The sequence below is a fragment of the Vanellus vanellus genome (assembly GCF_965231255.1).
Source record: "Vanellus vanellus genome assembly, contig: HAP1_SCAFFOLD_672, whole genome shotgun sequence".
NCBI classification, from domain to species: domain Eukaryota; kingdom Metazoa; phylum Chordata; class Aves; order Charadriiformes; family Charadriidae; genus Vanellus; species Vanellus vanellus.
Window position 1 is genome coordinate 56629 of NW_028126979.1, and position 21814 is coordinate 78442.

The 21814-nt window shown below is 55.5% G+C and overlaps 2 gene segments (V, D, J or C); one reads left to right on the plus strand and one right to left on the minus strand.

Moving 5' to 3' along the window:
- Positions 1–21814, plus strand: part of LOC309685588 (Ig gamma-1 chain C region-like) — a 72022-nt gene that overhangs the window by 34048 nt on the left and 16160 nt on the right.
- LOC309685586 (Ig alpha chain C region-like) lies at positions 5149–9729 on the minus strand. The segment is given in 4 exons: positions 9504–9729; positions 7842–8159; positions 6830–7147; positions 5149–5589 (listed from the first exon to the last, which is right to left on the minus strand).

Below are 21814 nucleotides of genomic sequence, written 5' to 3' on the forward strand. Positions count from 1 at the left end.
TTTTTTGTGTTTTTTGGTTTTTTTCCTCACGGGGAAAGGAGCCGGGGGCGGTTTGGGGCGGAAAGCGGAGTGATGTCGGGTGTCAAGCGCTCTATTTTTTGTTGTTGTTGTCTGGGGGGGGGGGGTGGGGGGGGGGGGGGGTGGGGGGTTGTCCTCCCCCAGATGTGACTCAGAGGGAGAAACGGGGTGGTTTCCCCCAAATCCAGATGTTCGCGGGCGATTTTGGGCCGAGAGGAAGAAAAAAAAAGAACGAAAAAAAAAAAAGGGGGGGGGGGGGGAGGGGAAACGGCGCTCGCCCCGCCCCCTTTTAACCGCCGCCCGCTCCGAAAATGACTCGATTCGCCCCAAAAAAGCCTTCGGCCGAAAGGAGGAAGGAGAAATGAAACGGGTTTGGGGCCGTAAACAGGATTTTGGGGGGGGGGGGGCAAATTGGGACGAGGGCGGGAAAAAAAGGGGACTTTGGGGGGGAGGGGGGGGCGGGGGGGATTGGGGGGTAAAAATGGGGGTTTTGGGGGGGGTGGGGGGGATTTGGGGGAGGGAGAGGAGGAAAATGGGCTCATTTTAGGGGGGAAATGGGTTTTTTTGACGCTTAATGGGAATTTGGGGGATGGACTGATGGAAAAGGGGCTCATTTTTAGGGGGAAATGGGGTTTTTTGGACACTTGTTGGGAATTTGGGGGATGGACCGGTTTAATGGGATCATTTTAGGGGAAAATGGCGTTTTTTGACACTTAATGGGAATTTGGGGGATGGACTGATGGAAAAGGGGCTCATTTTAGGGGAAAATGGGGTTTTTTGGACACTTGTTGGGAATTTGGGGGGATGGACCGATTTAATGGGATCATTTTAGGGGAAAATGGCGGGTTTTGATGATTAATGGGATTTTGGGGGGATGGACTGATGTAAAAGGGGCTCATTTTAGGGGAAATGGGTTTTTTTGATGCTTAATGGGAATTTGGGGGACGGACTGATGGAAAAGGGGCTCATTTTAGGGGGAAATGGGGTTTTTGGACACTTGTTGGGAATTTGGGGGGATGGACCGGTTTAATGGGATCATTTTAGGGGAAAATGGCGTTTTTTGATGCTTAATGGGAATTTGGGGGACGGACTGATGGAAAAGGGGCTCATTTTAGGGGAAATGGGGTTTTTTTGACGCTTAATGGGAATTTGGGGGACGGACTGATGGAAAAGGGGCTCATTTTAGGGGGAAATGGGGGTTTTTTGGACACTTGTTGGGAATTTGGGGGGATGGACCGATTTAATGGGATCATTTTAGGGGAAAATGGTGGGTTTTGATGATTAATGGGAATTTGGGGGATGGACTGATGGAAAATGGGCTCATTTTAGGGGGAAATGTTTTGGGGGTTTTTTGGGGTTTGGTTTTTTTGTTTGTTTGTTTTTTTTCGGAGGCTTGATGGGAATTTGGGGGGCCGCAGCTGTGAAAACGGGCCGATTTCAAGAGAAAATGGGGGCGGGGAGGGGCGTGGGGTTTTGGCGGGTTCTTCCAGCCGACGGGAAGGGGCCGCGGTTCGTTTTATTCCTCGAATCTCCACGACAGAAAAATTTCAAAAAATCGTTAAAAAAACAAAAAGAAAAAACAACACAACAACACAACAACAACACACACACACAAAAAAAAAAAACCACCACAAAACCCACAAAATGGTGGTGGTGGAGGGGGGGATGGGAGGGGACAACCCACGGTTGAGGTTCTTCAGCCTTCCGGCGCCGTCACAGCACCTGGGGGAGACAACGAGGCTTAATTAATCGGCCTTAATTACTTAATTACGAGTCGCCGGCGCCCGCGGTTACCTTGAAGACGGTGACGCCGGTGCTGTAGCAGAGGCTGAGGAGGAAGAGGACGATGAAGGTCACGGCCGTCCAGAGGTCGGTGGGGTCTTCCTCCGCCTCGGGTGGTGTCTCCTCGCCCAAAATCACGTGGAGGAAATCTGGGGGGGGGGGGTGGGGGGGTGAGGTGGGGGGTGGGGGGGGTTGGAGACCCCCTTCCCACCCTCTCCCGAAACCCCCATCCCTCAAACGAGGAGGTTTTTTTTGGTTTGTTTTTTTTGGTTTTTTTTGGGGGGGGGGGTGGACACGGCCAAAAAAAACCAAAAAAAACCCAAAAAAAATCCATTTTCGCCCGTTTTTCACCCATTTTCTACCCCAGCCGTGGCCAAAAGGCGAAAGGTTTTGATGCAAGCGGGGAAAAAAAAAAAAAAACCCGACCCCCATTTTCACCCTTTTTCCGCCCAATCCTCGGCCAAAACGTTGCTGCGAAAAGTGGGATTTTATTCTGGGTTTTTTTTTTTTGGTGGCTGCAGCTGAAAGAAAAAAAAAACAACCACCAAAAAACACCATTTTCAGCCCTTTTCTACTCAGTTCTCGGCCAAAACCTTACGGCAAAGAAAGGGACGGTGAGGATTTTGGGCTCAAGCGGCTCAAAAAAGCCCATTTTCACCCGTTTTTCACCCCGTTCTTGGCCAAAATGTTGCCGTGAGCGATGTGGCCATGAGGATTTTTTGGTGCGAGCGGCTAAAAAAGCCCATTTTCACCCTTTTTCCACCCAATTTGGGGCCAAAACTTGCTGCAAAGTGCTGTGAGATTTTGTTTTGGGGTGTGCAGCTAAAAAACCCCATTTTCACCCTTTTTCCACCCAATTTTGGGCCAAAATTCTGCTGTGAGGAATACGGCCATGAGGAATTTTGGTGCGTGCAACTAAAAAACCCCATTTTCACCCTTTTTCCACCCAATTTTGGGCCAAAACTCTTCCGCGAGCAGCGTGGCCATGAGGATTTCTGGTGAGTGCAGCTAAAAACCCCATTTTCACCTTTTTTCCACCCAATTTTGGGCCAAAACTTGCTGCAAAGTGCTGTGGGATTTTGTTTTGGTGCGTGCAGCTAAAAAACCCCATTTTCACCCTTTTTCTCCCCAATTTTGGGCCAAAACTTTGCTGTGAGGAATACGGCCATGAGGATTTCTGGTGAGTGCAGCTAAAAAACCCCATTTTCACCCTTTTTCCACCCAATTTTGGGCCAAAATTTGCTGCAAAGTGCTGTGGGATTTTGTTTTGGTGTGTGCAGCTAAAAAACCCCATTTTCACCCTTTTTCCACCCAATTTTGGGCCAAAACTCTTCCGCGAGCAGCGTGGCCATGAGGATTTCTGGTGAGTGCAGCTAAAAAACCCCATTTTCACCTTTTTTTCCACCCAATTTTGGGCCAAAACTTGCTGCAAAGTGGTGTGGGATTTTGTTTTGGGGTGTGCAACTCAAAAAACCCCATTTTCCCCCTTTTTCCACCCAATTTTGGGCCAAACTTTGCTGTGAGGAATACGGCCATGAGGATCTCTGGTGAGTGCAGCTAAAAAACCCCATTTTCACCCTTTTTCCACCCAATTTTGGGCCAAAACTTGCTGCAAAGTGCTGTGGGATTTTGTTTTGGGGTGTGCACCTAAAAAACCCCATTTTCCCCCTTTTTCCACCCAATTTTTGGGCCAAAATTCTGCTGTGAGGAATATGGCCATGAGGAATTTTGGTGCGTGCAACTAAAAAACCCCATTTTCACCCTTTTTCCACCCAATTTTGGGCCAAAACTTGCTGCAAAGTGCTGTGGGATTTTGTTTTGGGGTGTGCAGCTAAAAAACCCCATTTTCACCCTTTTTCCACCCAATTTTGGGCCAAAACTTGCTGCAAAGTGCTGTGGGATTTTGTTTTGGTGTGTGCACCTAAAAAACCCCATTTTCACCCTTTTTCTCCCCAATTTTGGGCCAAAACTTTGCTGTGAGGAATACGGCCATGAGGATCTCTGGTGAGTGCAGCTAAAAAACCCCATTTTCACCCTTTTTCCACCCAATTTTGGGCCAAAACTTGCTGCAAAGTGGTGTGGGATTTTGTTTTGGGGTGTGCAACTCAAAAAACCCCATTTTCACCCTTTTTCCACCCAATTTTGGGCCAAAACTCTGCTGTGAGGAATACGGCCACGAGGAATTTTGGTGCGTGCAACTAAAAAACCCCATTTTCACCCTTTTTCCACCCAATTTTGGGCCAAAACTTGTTGCAAAGTGCTGTGGGATTTTGTTTTGGGGTGTGCAGCTAAAAAAAAACATTTTCACCCTTTTCCACCCAATTTTGGGCCAAAACTTTGCTGTGAGGAATACGGCCATGAGGATCTCTGGTGAGTGCAGCTAAAAAACCCCATTTTCACCCTTTTTCCACCCAATTTTGGGCCAAAACTTGCTGCAAAGTGCTGTGGGATTTTGTTTTGGTGTGTGCAGCTAAAAAACCCCATTTTCACCCTTTTTCCACCCAATTTTGGGCCAAAACTCTGCTGTGAGGAATACGGCCATGAGGATTTCTGGTGAGTGCAGCTAAAAAACCCATTTTCCCCTTTTTCACCCAATTTTGGGCCAAAACTTTGCTGTGAGGAATACAGCCATGAGGATCTCTGGTGAGTGCAGCTAAAAAACCCCATTTTCCCCCTTTTTCCACCCAATTTTGGGCCAAAACTCTGCTGTGAGGAACATGGCCATGAGGATTTCTGGTGAGTGCAGCTAAAAAACCCATTTTCACCCTTTTTCCACCCAATTTTGGGCCAAAACTTTGCTGTGAGGAACATGGCCATGAGGATTTCTGGTGAGTGCAGCTAAAAAACCCCATTTTCACCACCACCATCACCACCACCACCATCACCACCACCATCACCATCACCATCACCATCACCACCACCATCACCATCACCACCACCACCATCACCACCACCACCATCACCACCACCATCACCACCACCATCACCACCACCATCACCACCACCATCACCACCATCATCACCACCACCATCACCACCACCACCATCACCACCACCATCACCACCACCATCACCACCACCATCACCACCACCATCACCACCACCACCACCCCCCAACACCTTCTCCAGGTGAAGCCACCTCAGATGCTCCCTCCAAGAGGTCCCGCCCCCTCGTTATCCCCTTCATCCCAATTAAACCGGCGAACGGGGGAGGGGAGGAGGAAGTTATGGAGGTGCCACCACCGAGACCACCACCCCAACCCCACCCCACCTCCCCCCGGGGGGGGATTTCGGCGCCGCAATTATGGGGGGGTTTTTTTGGTGTCGTGTTGGGGGTTTTTTTTGGTTCTTTTTTTTGGTTTTTTTTGGTTTTTTTTATTGGGATGCGGAATTACAGCGGCCCTCAGTAGCAGGTGACGTCGGAGTCGGCCAAGACCACCGAGACGTTGACGGCGGTGGGTTTACCCATGCTCTTGTCCAGGTTCTTCTGGAGGAACTTCATGGGGACGCCGTCGTGGCCCACCACGCAGGCGAAGGAGTCGCCCCGTTGCCAGGCGGCCGCCGGCACGCTCAACTTGCTGTAGAGGGCGTAGGTGGAACCGTCTTCTTGAGGGCCGAAGATGGAGAAGCTTTCGGGGGCCACTGGACGGTCTTCTTGGGTCCAGGTCACCAAGATGTCCCGGGGACGGAAACCCAAAGCCAAACAGGTCAAAGTGGCCGTCTCCTGCCGGGCCAGTTCCTCGGCGGGGGGAGGGAAGACGTAGACGGAAGGGGGCGTCACGGAGACGGCTGTTGGAGGGACAGAAGAGGTCAGAAGGCGGTGGGATGGGACGGAGGGCGACCGGCGGGGTGACCTCCTGCGGTAGACCGGCCCGGTTGGCCCTCCCAGTTGGCTAGACCCTTCCAGTCGACCGGTTTCCTCCTGTAGGCTGGCCCAGTTGGCTTTTCCGGTTGGCTAGATCCTACCAGTAGACCGATGTCCTCCAGTAGACTGGCCCAGGTGGCCCTCCCAGTAAGCTAGACCCTTCCAGTAGACTGGTCTCCAGCCCAGGTGGCCCTCCCAGTAAGCTAGACCCTTCCAGCAGACTGGTCTCCAGCCCAGTTGGCTTTTCCGGTTGGCTAGATCCTACCAGTAGACCGATGTCCTCCAGTAGACTGGCCCAGGTGGCCCTCCCAGTAAGCTAGACCCTTCCAGTAGACTGGTCTCCAGCCCAGGTGGCCCTCCCAGTAAGCTAGACCCTTCCAGTAGACTGGTCTCCAGCCCAGTTGGCTTTTCCAGTTGGCTAGATCCTACCAGTAGACCGATGTCCTCCTGTAGACTGGCCCAGGTGGCCCTCCCAGTAAGCTGGACCTCTCCAGTAGACTGGTTTCCTCCAGTAGACTGGCCCAGGTGGCCCTCCCAGTAAGCTAGACCCTTCCAGTAGGGTAGACCCTTCCAGTAGACTGGTCTCCTCCTGTAGACTAGCCCAGTTGGCTTTTCCAGTTGGCTAGAGCCTTCCAGTAGACTGGTCTTCTCTGTTCCAGTTGGCTCTCCCAGTAGGCTAGACCCTTCCAGTAGACTAGACTCTTCCAGTAGACCCTTCCAGCTGGCTAACCTCTTCCAGTAGACCCTTCCAGTTGGCTAACCTCCTCCAGTAGACCCTCCCAGTTGGCTAACCTCTTCCAGTAGACCCTCCCAGTTGGCTAACCTCTTCCAGTAGACCCTTCCAGTTGGCTAACCTCTTCCAGTAGACCCTTCCAGCTGGCTAACCTCTTCCAGTAGACTCTCCCAGTTGGCTAACCTCCACCAGTAGACCTTCCCAGTTGGCTAACCTCTTCCAGTAGACCCTCCCAGTAGACCAGCCCAGTAGACTCGCCTTTTCCAACCATCTCCTTCACCTTTTGTCCTCCTCCCCGCCCCCAACCCCCTTCTCCCTCTCCTCTCCCTCGTCCCCGACCTCGGGGGCCACCACCTCCGGTCCCCTCAGCGGTGGGGACCATGGGGGTGGGGTGGGGTGGGGGGTGGGGCGAGAAGGGGCGTGGCGCCTACCTATGTCTTTCTTCACCGTCCTGGTGATGGCGTCCCCCACCTCGGGGATGTGGACGGTGCAGGTGAACTTCTCGCCGGAGTTCCACTCGTCGGCGCAGATCTTCAGGGTACTGGTGAGGCGGTAGAGACCGTTCTCCAACTCTTGGGGGGACCCGGAGGTGACATCCAAAGCGCTGCCCTTGTCCCGGTTCCAGGTGAACTTCACCTCCTGGGGCGTCTTCACGTTGGTGGCCACGCAGGTGACGCTACCGTTCTGGTTGAGGTAGAGGTCCTCCAGCGATGGGGGGAGGAGGGTGACGGTCACCTCCGGTTCGCAATCTGGTGGGGAGGGGACGGGGCGAGGGAAAGGGTGGGAGCGGGGGGACATCTCGGGCGGACGCCAAAATAGGGGGCGCCCCCACCTTTCGGTGGGCCCCCCAGCAAAAAGAAGACCCCACCGGTCCCATCGGCAGGACCATCATCCTGGTGGGTCCACCAAGCCCCCATATCTCCATATACTTCCACCATCATCCATCTGGTGGGTCCACCAACCCCTCTATCTCCATATACTTCCACCATCCATCCATCCAACCATCATCCATCCATCTGGTGGGTCCACCAACCCCTCTATCTCCATATACTTCCACCATCATCCATCTGGTGGGTCCACCAACCCCTCTCTCCATATACTTCCACCATCATCCATCTGGTGGGTCCACCAACCCCTCTATCTCCATATACTTCCACCATCCATCCATCCAACCATCATCCATCCATCCGGTGGGTCCACCAACCCCCCTATCTCCATATACTCCCACCATCATCCATCTGGTGGGTCCACCAACCCCCATATCTCCATATACTTCCACCATCATCCATCTGGTGGGTCCACCAACCCCTCTATCTCCATATACTTCCACCATCATCCATCTGGTGGGTCCACCAACCCCCCTATCTCCATATACTTCCACCAACCCTTTCCATCTTCCACCCCTCCGTGACCTCCAGGAGATCAGAGGGTCCTCAGCCTCACCTCCGCAGAAGGTGCTGATGTTGAAGACGTTCGTGTCCTTCACCGACGGGTGGGTCACCTTGCAGGAGAACTCAGCCCCGTGGTCCCAGCTCTGCCGGCTGACGTTGACCTGACTGGTGAAGATGGCCTTGTCCTTGGAGCACTTCTCGCAGGTGGAGTCCTCTTGGTTGAGGTTGGCCACCTTGTGGTTGACCAACCATTCCACCTGAGCTTCGCCGGCGGTCTCCCCCTCGATGAGGCACATCAGGAGAACGTTGTCGGTGTACTTGTTTGGGTCACCCAAGAGCTTCACCACCACGGTGGGATCTTCGCACGAGACTGCATGAGGGGGACATCACGGAGAAGAGTTGACTGAGATGTGGTGCAAGGCCGGGAGCGGAGACAACCCAACTAGATGTCCACCACCCCCCCATCTAGATGTCCACCAAGACCTCACTCAAGGCCAGGAGCGGGGACAACCCATCTAGATGTCCACCATCACCCCATCTTGGTGTCCACCAAGACCTCACTCAAGGCCGGGAGCGGGGACAACCCATCTAGTTGTCCACCACGAACCCATCTAGATGTCCACCAAGACCTCGCTCAAGGCCAGGAGTGGGGACAACCCATCTAGATGTCCACCATCACCCCATCCAGATGTCCACCAAGACCTTGCTCAAGGCCGGGAGCGGGGACAACCCATCTAGATGTCCACCATCACCCCATCTTGGTGTCCACCAAGACCTCGCTCAAGGCCGGGAGCGGGGACAACCCATCTTGGTGTCCACCAAGACCTCGCTCAAGGCTGGAAGCGGGGACAACCCACCTAGATGTCCACCAAGACCTCACTCAAGGCCAGGAATGGGGACAACCCATCTAGATGTCCACCATCACCCCATCCAGATGTCCACCAAGACCTTGCTCAAGGCTGGGAGCGGGGACAACCCATCTAGATGTCCACCAAGACCTCACTCAAGGCCGGGAGCCAGGACAACCCATCTAGTTGTCCACCACGAACCCATCTAGATGTCCACCAAGACCTCACTCAAGGTCAGGAGCGGGGACAACCCATCTTGGTGTCCACCACCAACCCATCTAGATGTCCGCCAAGACCTTGCTCAAGGCCGGGAGCCAGGACAACCCATCTAGATGTCCACCATCACCCCATCTTGGTGTCCACCAAGACCTCGCTCAAGGCTGGGAGCGGGGACAACCCATCTAGATGTCCACCATCACCCCATCTTGGTGTCCACCAAGACCTCGCTCAAGGCTGGGAGCGGGGACAACCCATCTTGGTGTCCACCAAGACCTCACTCAAGGCCAGGAGCGGGGACAACCCATCTAGATGTCCACCATCACCCCATCTAGATGGCCACCAAGACCTCACTCAAGGCCAGGAGTGGGGACAACCCATCTAGTTGTCCACCACGAACCCATCCAGATGTCCACCAAGACCTCACTCAAGGCCGGGAGCGGGGACAATCCATCTAGATGTCCACCATCACCCCATCTTGGTGTCCACCAAGACCTCGCTCAAGGCCAGGAGCAAGGCCAACCCATCTAGATGTCCACCAAGACCTCACTCAAGGCCGGAAGCAAGGCCAACCCACCTAGACGTCCCCCACCACCCCATCCAGATGTCCACCCGAGGCCTCCAGCCCCTTTCCCAGTTGTCCTTCTCACCTGGGACCTCCTTGGTGACGCTGAAGGAGGGGCTGTGCTCCACCCTGCACTGGAACTTGTTGCCCTCCACCGCGGTGGCCGGGACGGTGTACTGGGAGCTGAAGCTGTAGTAGCTGTTGCCACCGCTCTGGATGGTGGGGAAGGTCTCCTCCTCCCCGCCCACGGGGGACATCCAGGTGAGGGTGGCCGGTTGGGGGAAGAAATCGCTGACTAAGCACCCGAAGGTCACCTTCTCCTCGCACTCACCGCAGGCCACCAGCGGGTAGACCACGGGGTCGGCCTTCTCCTCTGGAGGGGGGGAGAAGATATTTAAGGGGGCGGTTGGAGGTGACATGGACACTCGGGGGCCACCTCGGTGGTGTGGCCCAGTTGGGGACCTCCAGGTCCCGAGGAAGGGGGGAGGGGAAGTGGTGGCACCGAAAGCCGATGTGAAAGCGCCGGAGGAGGTGACCTCCCGGAGGGGAAGTTCACGGGGGCGCGAGAGTTTCCTCCCCGACGGCTTTCTCACCCCAAAAAGAGGCTGCGGGCGGGCGGCGATGATGTCACGGCGGCGCGGGGGTCGCCTTCTTGGGGGGGGGGGGGGGAGGGGGTTAGGTTAGCTCAGGGTGGCTACCAAAACTCACCCCTGGGCTTTCTCGTAGGAGGGCTTAGACCTGAGCTCGGCTAGCAAAAGTCAGCGCTGGGCTACTGAGAGAAGGTTCGGGCTGAGCTTGGCTAGGCAAACGCAGGGCTGGGCTAGCTAGAAGGGCTTAAAGCCGAGCGTGGCTAGTGAAACGCAAGGCTGGGCTACCTAGAGAAGAGCTTAATGCTGAGCTTGGCTAGCAAGACTCGAGGCTGGGCTACCTAGAAGGGCTTAAATTTGAGCACGGCTAGCAAAACTCACTGCTGGGCTGCCTAGAAGAGCTTAAAGCAGAGCTTGGCTAGCAAGACTCGAGGCTGGGCTACCTAGAAGAGCTTAAAGCTGAGCATGGCTAGCAAGACTCAAGGCTGGGCTACCTAGAGGAGACCTTGATGCTGAGTGTGGCTAGCAAAACACAACGATGGGATACCTAGAAGAGCTTAATGGTGAGTGTGGCTAGCAAAACTCAAGGCTGGGCTACCTAGAAGAGCTTAAAGCTGGGCTTGGCTACCAAAACACAATGCTGGGCTGCCTAGAAGAGCTTAAAGCTGGGCTTGGCTAGCAAGACTCAAGGCTGGGCTACCTAGAGGAGACCTTGATGCTGAGTGTGGCTACCAAAACGCAACGATGGGCTACCTAGAAGAGCTTAATGCTGAGCTTGGCTAGCAAACCTCAATTCTGGGCTACCCAGAAGAGCTTAATGGTGAGTGTGGCTAGCAAAAGTCAATGCTGGGCTACCTAGAAGAGCTTAAAGCTGGGCTTGGCTACTGAAACTCAGCGCTGGGCTACCTAGAAGAGCTTAAAGCTGGGTTTGGCTACCAAAACACAATGCTGGGCTACCTAGAAGAGCTTAAAGCAGAGCTTGGCTAGCAAAACTTAACAATGGGCTACCTAGAAGAGCTTAAAGCTGGGCTTGGCTAGCAAAACTTAACAATGGGCTACCTAGAAGAGCTTAAAGCTGGGCTTGGCTACCAAAACACAATGCTGGACTACCTAGAAGAGCTTAAAGCTGGGCTTGGCTAGCAAGACTCAAGGCTGGGCTACCTAGAGGAGACCTCGATGCTGAGTGTGGCTACCAAAGCGCAACGATGGGATACCTAGAAGAGCTTAATGGTGAGTGTGGCTAGCAAAAGTCAAAGCTGGGCTACCTAGAGGAGAGCTTAATGCTGAGCTTGGCTAGCAAAACACAATGCTGGACTACCTAGAAGAGCTTAATGCTGAGCTTGGCTAGCAAACCTCAATTCTGGGCTACCCAGAAGAGCTTAATGGTGAGTGTGGCTAGCAAAAGTCAATGCTGGGCTACCTAGAAGAGCTTAAAGCTGGGCTTGGCTACTGAAACTCAGCGCTGGGCTACCTAGAAGAGCTTAAAGCTGGGTTTGGCTACCAAAACACAATGCTGGGCTACCTAGAAGAGCTTAAAGCAGAGCTTGGCTAGCAAGACTCAAAGCCGGGCTACCTAGAGGAGACCTCGATGCTGAGTGTGGCTACCAAAACGCAACGATGGGATACCTAGAAGAGCTTAATGGTGAGTGTGGCTAGCAAAAGTCAAAGCTGGGCTACCTAGAGAAGAGCTTAAGGCTGAGCTTGGCTAGCAAACCTCAATGCTGGACTACCTAGAAGAGCTTAAAGCTGAGTTTGGCTAGCAAAACACAATGCTGGGCTACCTAGAAGAGCTTAATGGTGAGTGTGGCTAGCAAAACACAATGCTGGACTACCTGGAAGAGCTTAAAGCAGAGCTTGGCTAGCAAAACTTAACAATGGGCTACCTAGAAGAGCTTAAAGCTGGGCTTGGCTAGCAAACCTCAATGCTGGGCTACCTAGAAGAGCTTAAAGCAGAGCTTGGCTAGCAAACCTCAATGCTGGGCTACCTAGAAGAGCTTAAAGCAGAGCTTGGCTAGCAAAACACAATGCTGGACTACCTAGAAGAGCTTAAAGCTGAGTTTGGCTAGCAAAACTTAACAATGGGCTACCTAGAAGAGCTTAAAGCTGGGCTTGGCTAGCAAAACACAATGCTGGGCTACCTAGATGACCTTAAAGCTGGGCTTGGCTACTGAAACTCAGCGCTGGACTACCTAGAAGAGCTTAAATGTGAGCATGGCTAGCAAACCTCAATGCTGGGCTACCTAGAGGAGACCTTAATGCTGAGTGTGGCTAGCAAAACTCAAGGCTGGGCTACCTAGAAGAGCTTAAAGCTGGGCTCGGCTAGCAGAAGTCAGCGCTGGGCTTCCTAGAAGTGCTTAAAGCTGAGCGTGGCTACCAAAACTCCAAGTTGGGCTTTCCTCGAGGGGGGAGCGGCCAAGCGTGGCTACCGCCGCCCCGGGGCTTCCCCGCAGGAGGCTGAGGCTGAGGGTGGCTACCAAAACTCACCGTTGGGCTACCTAGAAGACCTCAGTGCTGAGCTTGGCTACCAAATCTCAATGCTGGGCTACCTAGAAGGGCTTAAAGCTGAGCGTGGCTACCAAAACTTAACAATTGGCTTCCAATAAGAGCTTAAAGCTGAGCGTGGCTAGCAAAACTCCAGGCTGGGCTACCTAGAAGACCTCAATGCTGAGCTTGGCTAGCAAAACTTAACAACTGGCTTCCAATAAGAGCTTAAAGCTGAGCGTGGCTACCAAAACACAGTGCTGGGCTACCTAGAGAAGACCTTAAAGCAGGGCTTGGCTAGCAAAACCCAATTTGGGGCTACCTAGAAGGGCTTACTGGTGAGCCTGGCTAGCAAAACTCAGCACTGGGCTACCTACAAGAGCCCAATGCTGAGCTTGGCTACCAAAACCCAGTGCTGGGCTACCCAATAGAGCTTAAAGGTGAGCGTGGCTACCATGGCTAGCGGGGGTTGAGGTGGGCTAGCGTGGCTAGTGGTGGGGGGAAGGTGGCTAGCAGGGCAGTGAGCTGGGCTAGGGTGGCTAGTGGTGGGGGGGAGGTGGCTAGCAGGGCGGTGAGGTGGGCTAGGGTGGCTAGTGAGGGGGGGGAAGGTGGCTAGCAGGGCCCTGAGCTGGGCTAGGGTGGCTAGTAGGTGGGGGGAGGTGGCTAGCAGGGCCATGAGCTGGGCTAGTGTGGCTAGTGGTGGGGGGAAGGTGGCTACCAGGGCGGTGAGGAGGGCTAGGGTGGCTAGTAGGTGGGGGGAGGTGGCTAGCAGGGCCCTGAGCTGGGCTACGGTGGCTAGTAGTGGAGCGAGGTGGCTAGCAGGGCAGTGAGGTGGGCTAGGGTGGCTAGTGAGGGGGAGGAGGTGGCTAGCAGGGCGGTGAGGTGGGCTAGGGTGGCTAGTGAGGGGGAGGAGGTGGCTAGCAGGGCGGTGAGGTGGGCTAGGGTGGCTAGTAGGTGGGGGGAGGTGGCTAGCAGGGCCCTGAGCTGGGCTAGCGTGGCTAGTGGGGGGGGGAAGGTGGCTAGCAGGGCGGTGAGGTGGGCTAGGGTGGCTAGTGGTGGGGGGGGAGGTGGCTAGCAGGGCGGTGAGGTGGGCTAGGGTGGCTAGTGAGGGGGGGAGGTGGCTAGCAGGGCGGTGAGGTGGGCTAGGGTGGCTAGTGGGGGGGGGAGGTGGCTAGCAGGGCGGTGAGGTGGGCTAGGGTGGCTAGTGAGCGGGGGAAGGTGGCTAGCAGGCAGTGAGCTGGGCTAGGGTGGCTAGTAGTGGAGCGAGGTGGCTAGCAGGGCAGTGAGGTGGGCTAGGGTGGCTAGTGAGGGGGAGGAGGTGGCTAGCAGGGCGGTGAGGTGGGCTAGGGTGGCTAGTGAGGGGGAGGAGGTGGCTAGCAGGGGGGTGAGGTGGGCTAGGGTGGCTAGTGAGGGGGAGGAGGTGGCTAGCAGGGCGGTGAGGTGGGCTAGGGTGGCTAGTAGGTGGGGGGAGGTGGCTAGCAGGGCCCTGAGCTGGGCTAGCGTGGCTAGTGGGGGGGGGAAGGTGGCTAGCAGGCGGGTGAGGTGGGCTAGGGTGGCTAGTGAGGGGGGGAAGATGGCTAGCAGGCAGTGAGCTGGGCTAGGGTGGCTAGTGGGGGGGGGAAGGTGGCTAGCAGGGCCCTGAGCTGGGCTAGGGTGGCTAGTAGTGGAGCGAGGTGGCTAGCAGGGCAGTGAGGTGGGCTAGGGTGGCTAGGGAAGGGGAGGAGGTGGCTAGCAGGGTGGTGAGGTGGGCTAGCGTGGCTAGTGGGGGGGGGAAGGTGGCTAGCAGGGCGGTGAGGTGGGCTAGGGTGGCTAGTAGTGGAGCGAGGTGGCTAGCAGGGCAGTGAGGTGGGCTAGGGTGGCTAGTGAGGGGGAGGAGGTGGCTAGCAGGGCGGTGAGGTGGGCTAGGGTGGCTAGTGGTGGGGGGGAGGTGGCTAGCAGGGCGGTGAGGTGGGCTAGGGTGGCTAGTGGTGGAGCGAGGTGGCTAGCAGTGGGTGAGGTGGGCTAGGGTGGCCAGTGGGGGGGGGAGGTGGCTAGCAGGGCAGTGAGGTGGGCTACGGTGGCCAGTGAGGGGGGGAGGTGGCTAGCAGGGCGGTGAGGTGGGCTAGGGTGGCTAGTGGTGGGGGGGAGGTGGCTAGCAGGGCGGTGAGCTGGGCTAGGGTTGCTAGTGAGGGAGGGGAGGTGGCTAGCAGGGCAGTGAGGTGGGCTAGGGTGGCTAGGGAAGGGGAGGAGGTGGCTAGCAGGGGGGTGAGGTGGGCTAGGGTGGCTAGTGGGGGGGGGGGAGGTGGCTAGCAGGGCGGTGAGGTGGGCTAGGGTGGCTAGTAGGTGGGGGGAGGTGGCTAGCAGGGCCCTGAGCTGCGCTAGCGTGGCTAGTGGTGGGGGGAAGGTGGCTAGCAGGGCGGTGAGCTGGGCTAGGGTGGCTAGTGAGCGGGGGAAGGTGGCTAGCAGGCAGTGAGCTGGGCTAGGGTGGCTAGTGGGGGGGGGGAAGGTGGCTAGCAGGGCCCTGAGCTGGGCTAGGGTGGCTAGTAGTGGAGCGAGGTGGCTAGCAGGGCAGTGAGGTGGGCTAGGGTGGCTAGTGAGGGGGAGGAGGTGGCTAGCAGGGCGGTGAGGTGGGCTAGGGTGGCTAGTGTGGGGGAGGAGGTGGCTAGCAGGGCCCTGAGCTGGGCTAGGGTGGCTAGTAGTGGAGCGAGGTGGCTAGCAGGGCGGTGAGGTGGGCTAGGGTGGCTAGTGGTGGGGGGGAGGTGGCTAGCAGGGCGGTGAGGTGGGCTAGGGTGGCTAGTAGGTGGGGGGAGGTGGCTAGCAGGGCGGTGAGGTGGGCTAGGGTGGCTAGTGGTGGGGGGGAGGTGGCTAGCAGGGCGGTGAGGTGGGCTAGGGTGGCTAGTAGGTGGGGGGAGGTGGCTAGCAGGGCGGTGAGGTGGGCTAGGGTGGCTAGTGAGTGGGGGGGAGGTGGCTAGCAGGGGTTGAGGTGGGCTAGGGTGGCTAGTTGTGGGGGGAAGGTGGCTAGCAGGGCGGTGAGGTGGGCTAGGGTGGCTAGTGAGGGGGAGGAGGTGGCTAGCAGGGCGGTGAGCTGGGCTAGGGTGGCTAGTGGTGGGGGGGAGGTGGCTAGCAGGGCGGTGAGGTGGGCTAGGGTGGCTAGTGAGGGGGAGGAGGTGGCTAGCAGGGCGGTGAGCTGGGCTAGGGTGGCTAGTGGTGGGGGGGAGGTGGCTAGCAGGGCGGTGAGGTGGGCTAGGGTGGCTAGTGGGGGGGGGGAAGGTGGCTAGCAGGGCCCTGAGCTGGGCTAGGGTGGCTAGTAGGTGGGGGGAGGTGGCTAGCAGGGCCATGAGCTGGGCTAGGGTGGCTAGTGGTGGGGGGAAGGTGGCTAGCAGGGCGGTGAGGTGGGCTAGGGTGGCTAGTGAGGGGGAGGAGGTGGCTAGCAGGGCGGTGAGGTGGGCTAGGGTGGCTAGTGGTGGGGGGGAGGTGGCTAGCAGGGCTCTGAGCTGGGCTACCATGGCTAGTGGTGGAGGGGAGGTGGCTAGCAGGGCGGTGAGGTGGGCTAGGGTGGCTAGTGAGGGGGAGGAGGTGGCTAGCAGGGCGGTGAGGTGGGCTAGGGTGGCTAGTGGTGGGGGGGAGGTGGCTAGCAGGGCTCTGAGCTGGGCTACCATGGCTAGTGGTGGAGGGGAGGTGGCTAGCAGGGCGGTGAGGTGGGCTAGGGTGGCTAGTGAGGGGGAGGAGGTGGCTAGCAGGGCGGTGAGCTGGGCTAGGGTGGCTAGTAGGTGGGGGGAGGTGGCTAGCAGGGCGGGGAGGTGGGCTAGGGTGGCTAGTGGGGGGGGAAGGTGGCTAGCAGGGCGGGGAGGTGGGCTAGCCCAATTTGGACCACCGAATCCCTGTTTGGACTACACAATTCCCAGTTGGGGCCACCAAGTCCCAGTTTGGGCCACCGAATCCCGGTTGGGGCCACTGAGTGTGGCCTTAAGCCCCGCCCCCGCCCTCCCATTGGCTCCCGAGCGGCTCCCGGTGATCAATCGGTTATTGATCAATCGGTTATTGATGGACAATTGATCGATCGATGGGTTATTGATTAATTGGTTATTGGTTAATTGGTTATCGATCAATGGGTTATTGGTTAATTGGTTAATGATTAATTGGTTATCGATCGGTGGGTTATTGATTAATTGGTTAATGATTAATTGGTTATCGATCGATGGGCTATTGGTTAATTGGTTATTGATTAATTGGTTATCGATCGGTGGGTTATTGATTAATTGGTTAATGATTAATTGGTTATCGATCGATGGGCTATTGGTTAATTGGTTATCGCTCGGTGGGTTATTGATCGATTAGTTATTGGTGAGTCGTTTACTGATCGATCGGTTATGGGCCCTATTGGTTATCGATGGGTTATCGATCGATTGGTCTTTGCCCGTATTGGCTATTGATCCTATTGGCCATCGATCCGATTAGTTATCGATCCTATTGGTTATTGATTGATTGGCCATCGGTCCTATTGGCCATCGGTCCTATTGGTTATCGACCTGATTGGCTCTTAACCCTATTGGTTATTGATCCGATTGGTGATCGATCCTATTGCTTATTGATCCTATTGGTCATTGATCCAATTCATTATTGATCCGATTGGTCATCGATCCTATTGGTGATCGATCCTATTAATTATCGATCCTATTGGTCATCAGTCCTATCAATTATTGATCCTATTGGTGATTGATCCTATTGGTGATTGATCCTATTAGCTATTGATCCTATTGGTCATCGATCCAATCAATTATTTTTCCTATTGGTTATCGATCCTATTAATTAGTTATCGATCCTATTAATTAGTTATCGATCCGATTGGTCATCGATCCAATTCATTATCGATCCGATTGCTTATTGATCTGATTGGTCATCAATCCAATTAATTATTGATCTGATTGATTATTGATCCTATTGTTGATCGGTTCTATTGGTTATCGATCCTATTAATTACTTATTGATCCTATTGGTCATCAATCCAATTCATTAATGATCCGATTGGTTATTGATCCGATTGGTCATCGATCCTATTCATTATTGATCCGATTGCTTATCGATCCTATTAATTACTTATTGATCCGATTGGTCATTGATCCAATTCATTATCGATCCGATTGGTTATTGATCCGATTGGTTATTGATCCGATTGGTCATTGATCCTATTAATTACTTATTGATCCGATTGGTCATCGATCCAGTTCATTATCGATCCGATTGGTTATTGATCCGATTGGTCATCGATCCTATTCATTATTGATCCGATTGCTTATCGATCCTATTAATTACTTATTGATCCGATTGGTCATCGATCCAGTTCATTATCGACCCGATTGGTCATCGATCCAATTAATTATTGATCCCATTGATTATTGATCCTATTGGTGATCGGTCCTATTAATTATTGATCCTATTGGTCATCGATCTATTAATTACTGATCCGATTGGTCATCGATCCAATTAATTACTTATTGATCCTATTGGTCATCGATCCAGTTCATTATCGATCCGATTGGTTATTGATCCGATTGGTCATCGATCCTATTCATTATTGATCCGATTGGTCATCGATCCTATTCATTATTGATCCGATTGATTATTGATCCTATTGGTGATCGGTCCTATTAATTATTGATCCGATTGGTCATCGATCCTATTAATTATTGATCCGATTGATTATTGATCCTATTGGTGATCGGTCCTATTAATTATTGATCCGATTGGTCATCGATCCAATTAATTATTGATCCGATTGATTATTGATCCTATTGGTGATCGGTCCTATTACTTATTGATCCGATTGGTCATCGATCTATTAATTATCGATCCGATTGGCTATTGATCACCCCCTGATCGAAGCCCGGCAAAGGGGGGGGGGGAGGGGGGAGGGGGGAGGGGAATCCCTCCGGAGCTCTAAATCGGGGCCAGAAAGGGCGGATTTGGGGCCGGCCCCGCCCCCCTCCCGCCGGGCCCCGTTTTCTGCAGAATTTCACCCGAATCGGGGGAAGTGCGGGGGAGGGGCCGCCCACCGCCTTTTTCCACCCGGGGGAGGGGCCGAGAGGGCCTTTTTTTTTTTTTTTTTCTCTTTTTTTGGGTCAATTTCTCGTGATTTCTGGGGTTTGGCCCATTTCTTAATTTTTTTTTTTTCCCGTCGGGGCTGAAGATCGAGAGCCCAAAAGCCCCAAAACCGCCTTTTCCGGCCCCAAAAATCGTCGTTACGGATCTGGAACTTCGTTGCGGAGCCAAAAATGGTCATTTTTGAACCCTCCCCCCCCCAAAAAAATCTCAATTCTGGACCCAAAACTCCAACGCCGACCCCAAAATCGCCATTACGGAGCCAAAAAAATGCCTTTTCTGGACCCGAAAATCGTCGTTGCGGATCTGGAACTTCGCTGTGGACCCCCAAAATGTCAATTCTGGACCCAAAAATCCTCATTCTGGACCCAAAACTCCTCATTCTGGACCCAAAACTCCATTCTGGACCCAAAAATCCTCATTCTGGAGCCAAAAATCCTCATTATGGACCCAAAAATCTCCGTATGGACCCAAAACTCTCAATTCTGGACCCAAAAAAGCCTTTTCTGGACCCCCAAAATCCTCATTATGGACCCAAAACTCCAACACGGACCCCAAAATCTCCATTCTGGACCCCAAAATCGCCATATGGACCCAAAACTCCTCATTATGGACCCAAAACTCCACATGGACCCAAAAATCTCCATTCTGGACCCAAAACTGCTCATTATGGACCCAAAACTCCACGGACCCAAAAATCCTCATTACGGACCCAAAAATCTCCGTAGGGACCCAAAACTCTCAATTCTGGACCCAAAAAAGCCTTTTCTGGACCCCCAAAATCCTCATTCTGGACCCAAAACTCCACATGGACCCAAAAATCTCCATTCTGGACCCAAAACTGCTCATTATGGACCCAAAACTCCACATGGACCCAAAAATGTGCATTATGGACCCAAAAATGCTCATTACGGACCCAAAATTCCGGGAAAGCTCCAGAGGCTCCGAAAAGCCGAGATTTGGCCCCAAAACCTCCGGGATGGACCCAAAAATAGGTATTACGCCCCCAAAATAGCCCCGAGGGCCCCCAAACCTCCGTAATTGAACCCAAAACGCCGTCGGGGGGTGGAGAGGGTCCGGGATGGCCCCGAAATCTGTCGGTTTGGCCCCAAAATCGCCCGGTTTGGCCCCAAACCGAGAGTGACCCAAAACCTCTAGAATTGAGCCCAAAAGTGGGGGGGGGGGGGGGGGGGGGAGGACCTGTGGGGCTGAGGGGAGCTGTGGGGCAGGGAAAGGTGTGGGGCAGGGAGAGCTATGGGGCAGGGAGAGCTATGGGGCAGGGAGAGCTGTGGGGCAGAGCTGTGGGTCCCAGGTAGCTGTGGGGCAGGGAGAGCTGTGGGGCAGGGAGAGCTGTGGGGCACAGCTGTGGGGCAGGGAGAGCTGTTGGTCCCAGCTAGCTGTGGGGCAGGGAAAAGCTATGGGGCAGGGAGAGCTATGGGGCACAGCTGTGGGGCAGGGAGAGCTGTGGGGCAGGGAGAGCTGTGGGGCAGGGGAAGCTGTGGGGCAGGGAGAGCTGTGGGGCAGGGAGAGCTGTGGGGCAGGGAGAGCTGTGGGTCACAGCTAGCTGTGGGGCAGGGAAAAGCTATGGGGCAGGGAGAGCTATGGGGCAGGGAGAGCTATGGGGCAGAGCTGTGGGTCCCAGGTAGCTGTGGGGCAGGGGAAGCTATGGGGCAGGGAGAGCTGTGGGTCCCAGCTGTGGGTCCCAGGTAGCTGTGGGTCCCAGGTAGCTGTGGGGCAGGGAGAGCTGTGGGGCAGGGGAAGCTATGGGGCAGGGAGAGCTATGGGGCACAGCTGTGGGGCAGGGAGAGCTATGGGGCAGGGAGAGCTGTGGGGCACAGCTGTGGGGCAGGGAAAAGCTATGGGGCAGGGAGAGCTATGGGGCAGGCAGAGCTGTGGGGCAGGGAGAGCTGTGGGTCCCAGCTAGCTGTGGGGCAGGGAAAAGCTATGGGGCAGGGAGAGCTGTGGGGCAGGGAGAGCTATGGGGCAGAGCTGTGGGTCCCAAGTAGCTGTGGGGCAGGGGAAGCTATGGGGCAGGGAGAGCTGTGGGGCACAGCTGTGGGTCCCAGGTAGTTGTGGGTCCCAGGTAGCTGTGGGTCAGGGAAAAGCTGTGGGGCATGGAGAGCTGTGGGTCACAGCTGTGGGGCAGGGAGAGCTATGGGGCAGGGAGAGCTGTGGGTCCCAGGTAGCTGTGGGGCAGGGAAAAGCTGTGGGGCAGGGAGAGCTATGGGGCAGGGAGAGCTATGGGGCACAGCTGTGGGGCAGGGAGAGCTGTGGGTCGGGGGTATGTGTGGGTCTATCTGTGGGGCTGGAGCTAGCCGTGGGGCAGGGACAGCCGTGGGGCAGGGGTGGCTGTGGGTCTGGGACCTCTGTGGGTCTGGGACCACCATGGGGCAGGGATACGTGTGGGTCAGGAACAGATGTGGGGCAGGGATATGTGTGGGTCTATCTGTGGGTCTGGGACATCTGTGGGTCAGGAGGCGATGTGGGTCTGGGGCAGATGTGGGTCTGGATCTATCTGTGGGTCTGGGACAGATGTGGGTCAGGAACCGCTGTGGGTCCGGGTCTATCTGTGGGTCAGGGATAGATGTGGGTCAGGGACATCTGTGGGTCCGGCTCGATCTATGGGTCAGGGACCACCATGGGTCAGGGATATGTGTGGGTCAGGGACCTCTGTGGGTCAGGAACCGCTGTGGGTCCGGGACAAATGTGGGTCAGGGACCTCTGTGGGTCTATCTATGGGTCAGGGACCTCTGTGGGTCAGGAACCGCTGTGGGTCCGGCTCTATCTGTGGGTCAGGGACATCTGTGGGTCAGGAACCGCTGTGGGTCCGGCTCTATCTGTGGGTCAGGGACATCTGTGGGTCAGGAACCGCTGTGGGTCCGGCTCTATCTGTGGGTCAGGGATAGATGTGGGTCAGGGACATCCGTGGGTCCGGCTCGATCTATGGGTCCGGCTCTATCTATGGGTCCCGCGCCGCCGTGGGGCTGCAGAAGGACCTCCGACGGTATCTCCTCCCTTCTCCCACCACCACCACCCCCCTATGGGGCAGGAGACCTTCTGCCCCACAACCCCCCTCCCTCCCCCCCCCCCCCCCCATTCACCGCCCCACATCTTCCCGCCCCACAGCCGCCTCCTCTTCTCCCGCCCTCTTCCCTCTGACCTCCTGCTGTGGGGCGGCCACCACCGACCCGGGGACGGTGGCCTGTTGGCTGAGCGGACCCCTCCCCCAACCCATCACCTGGGGCCTGGG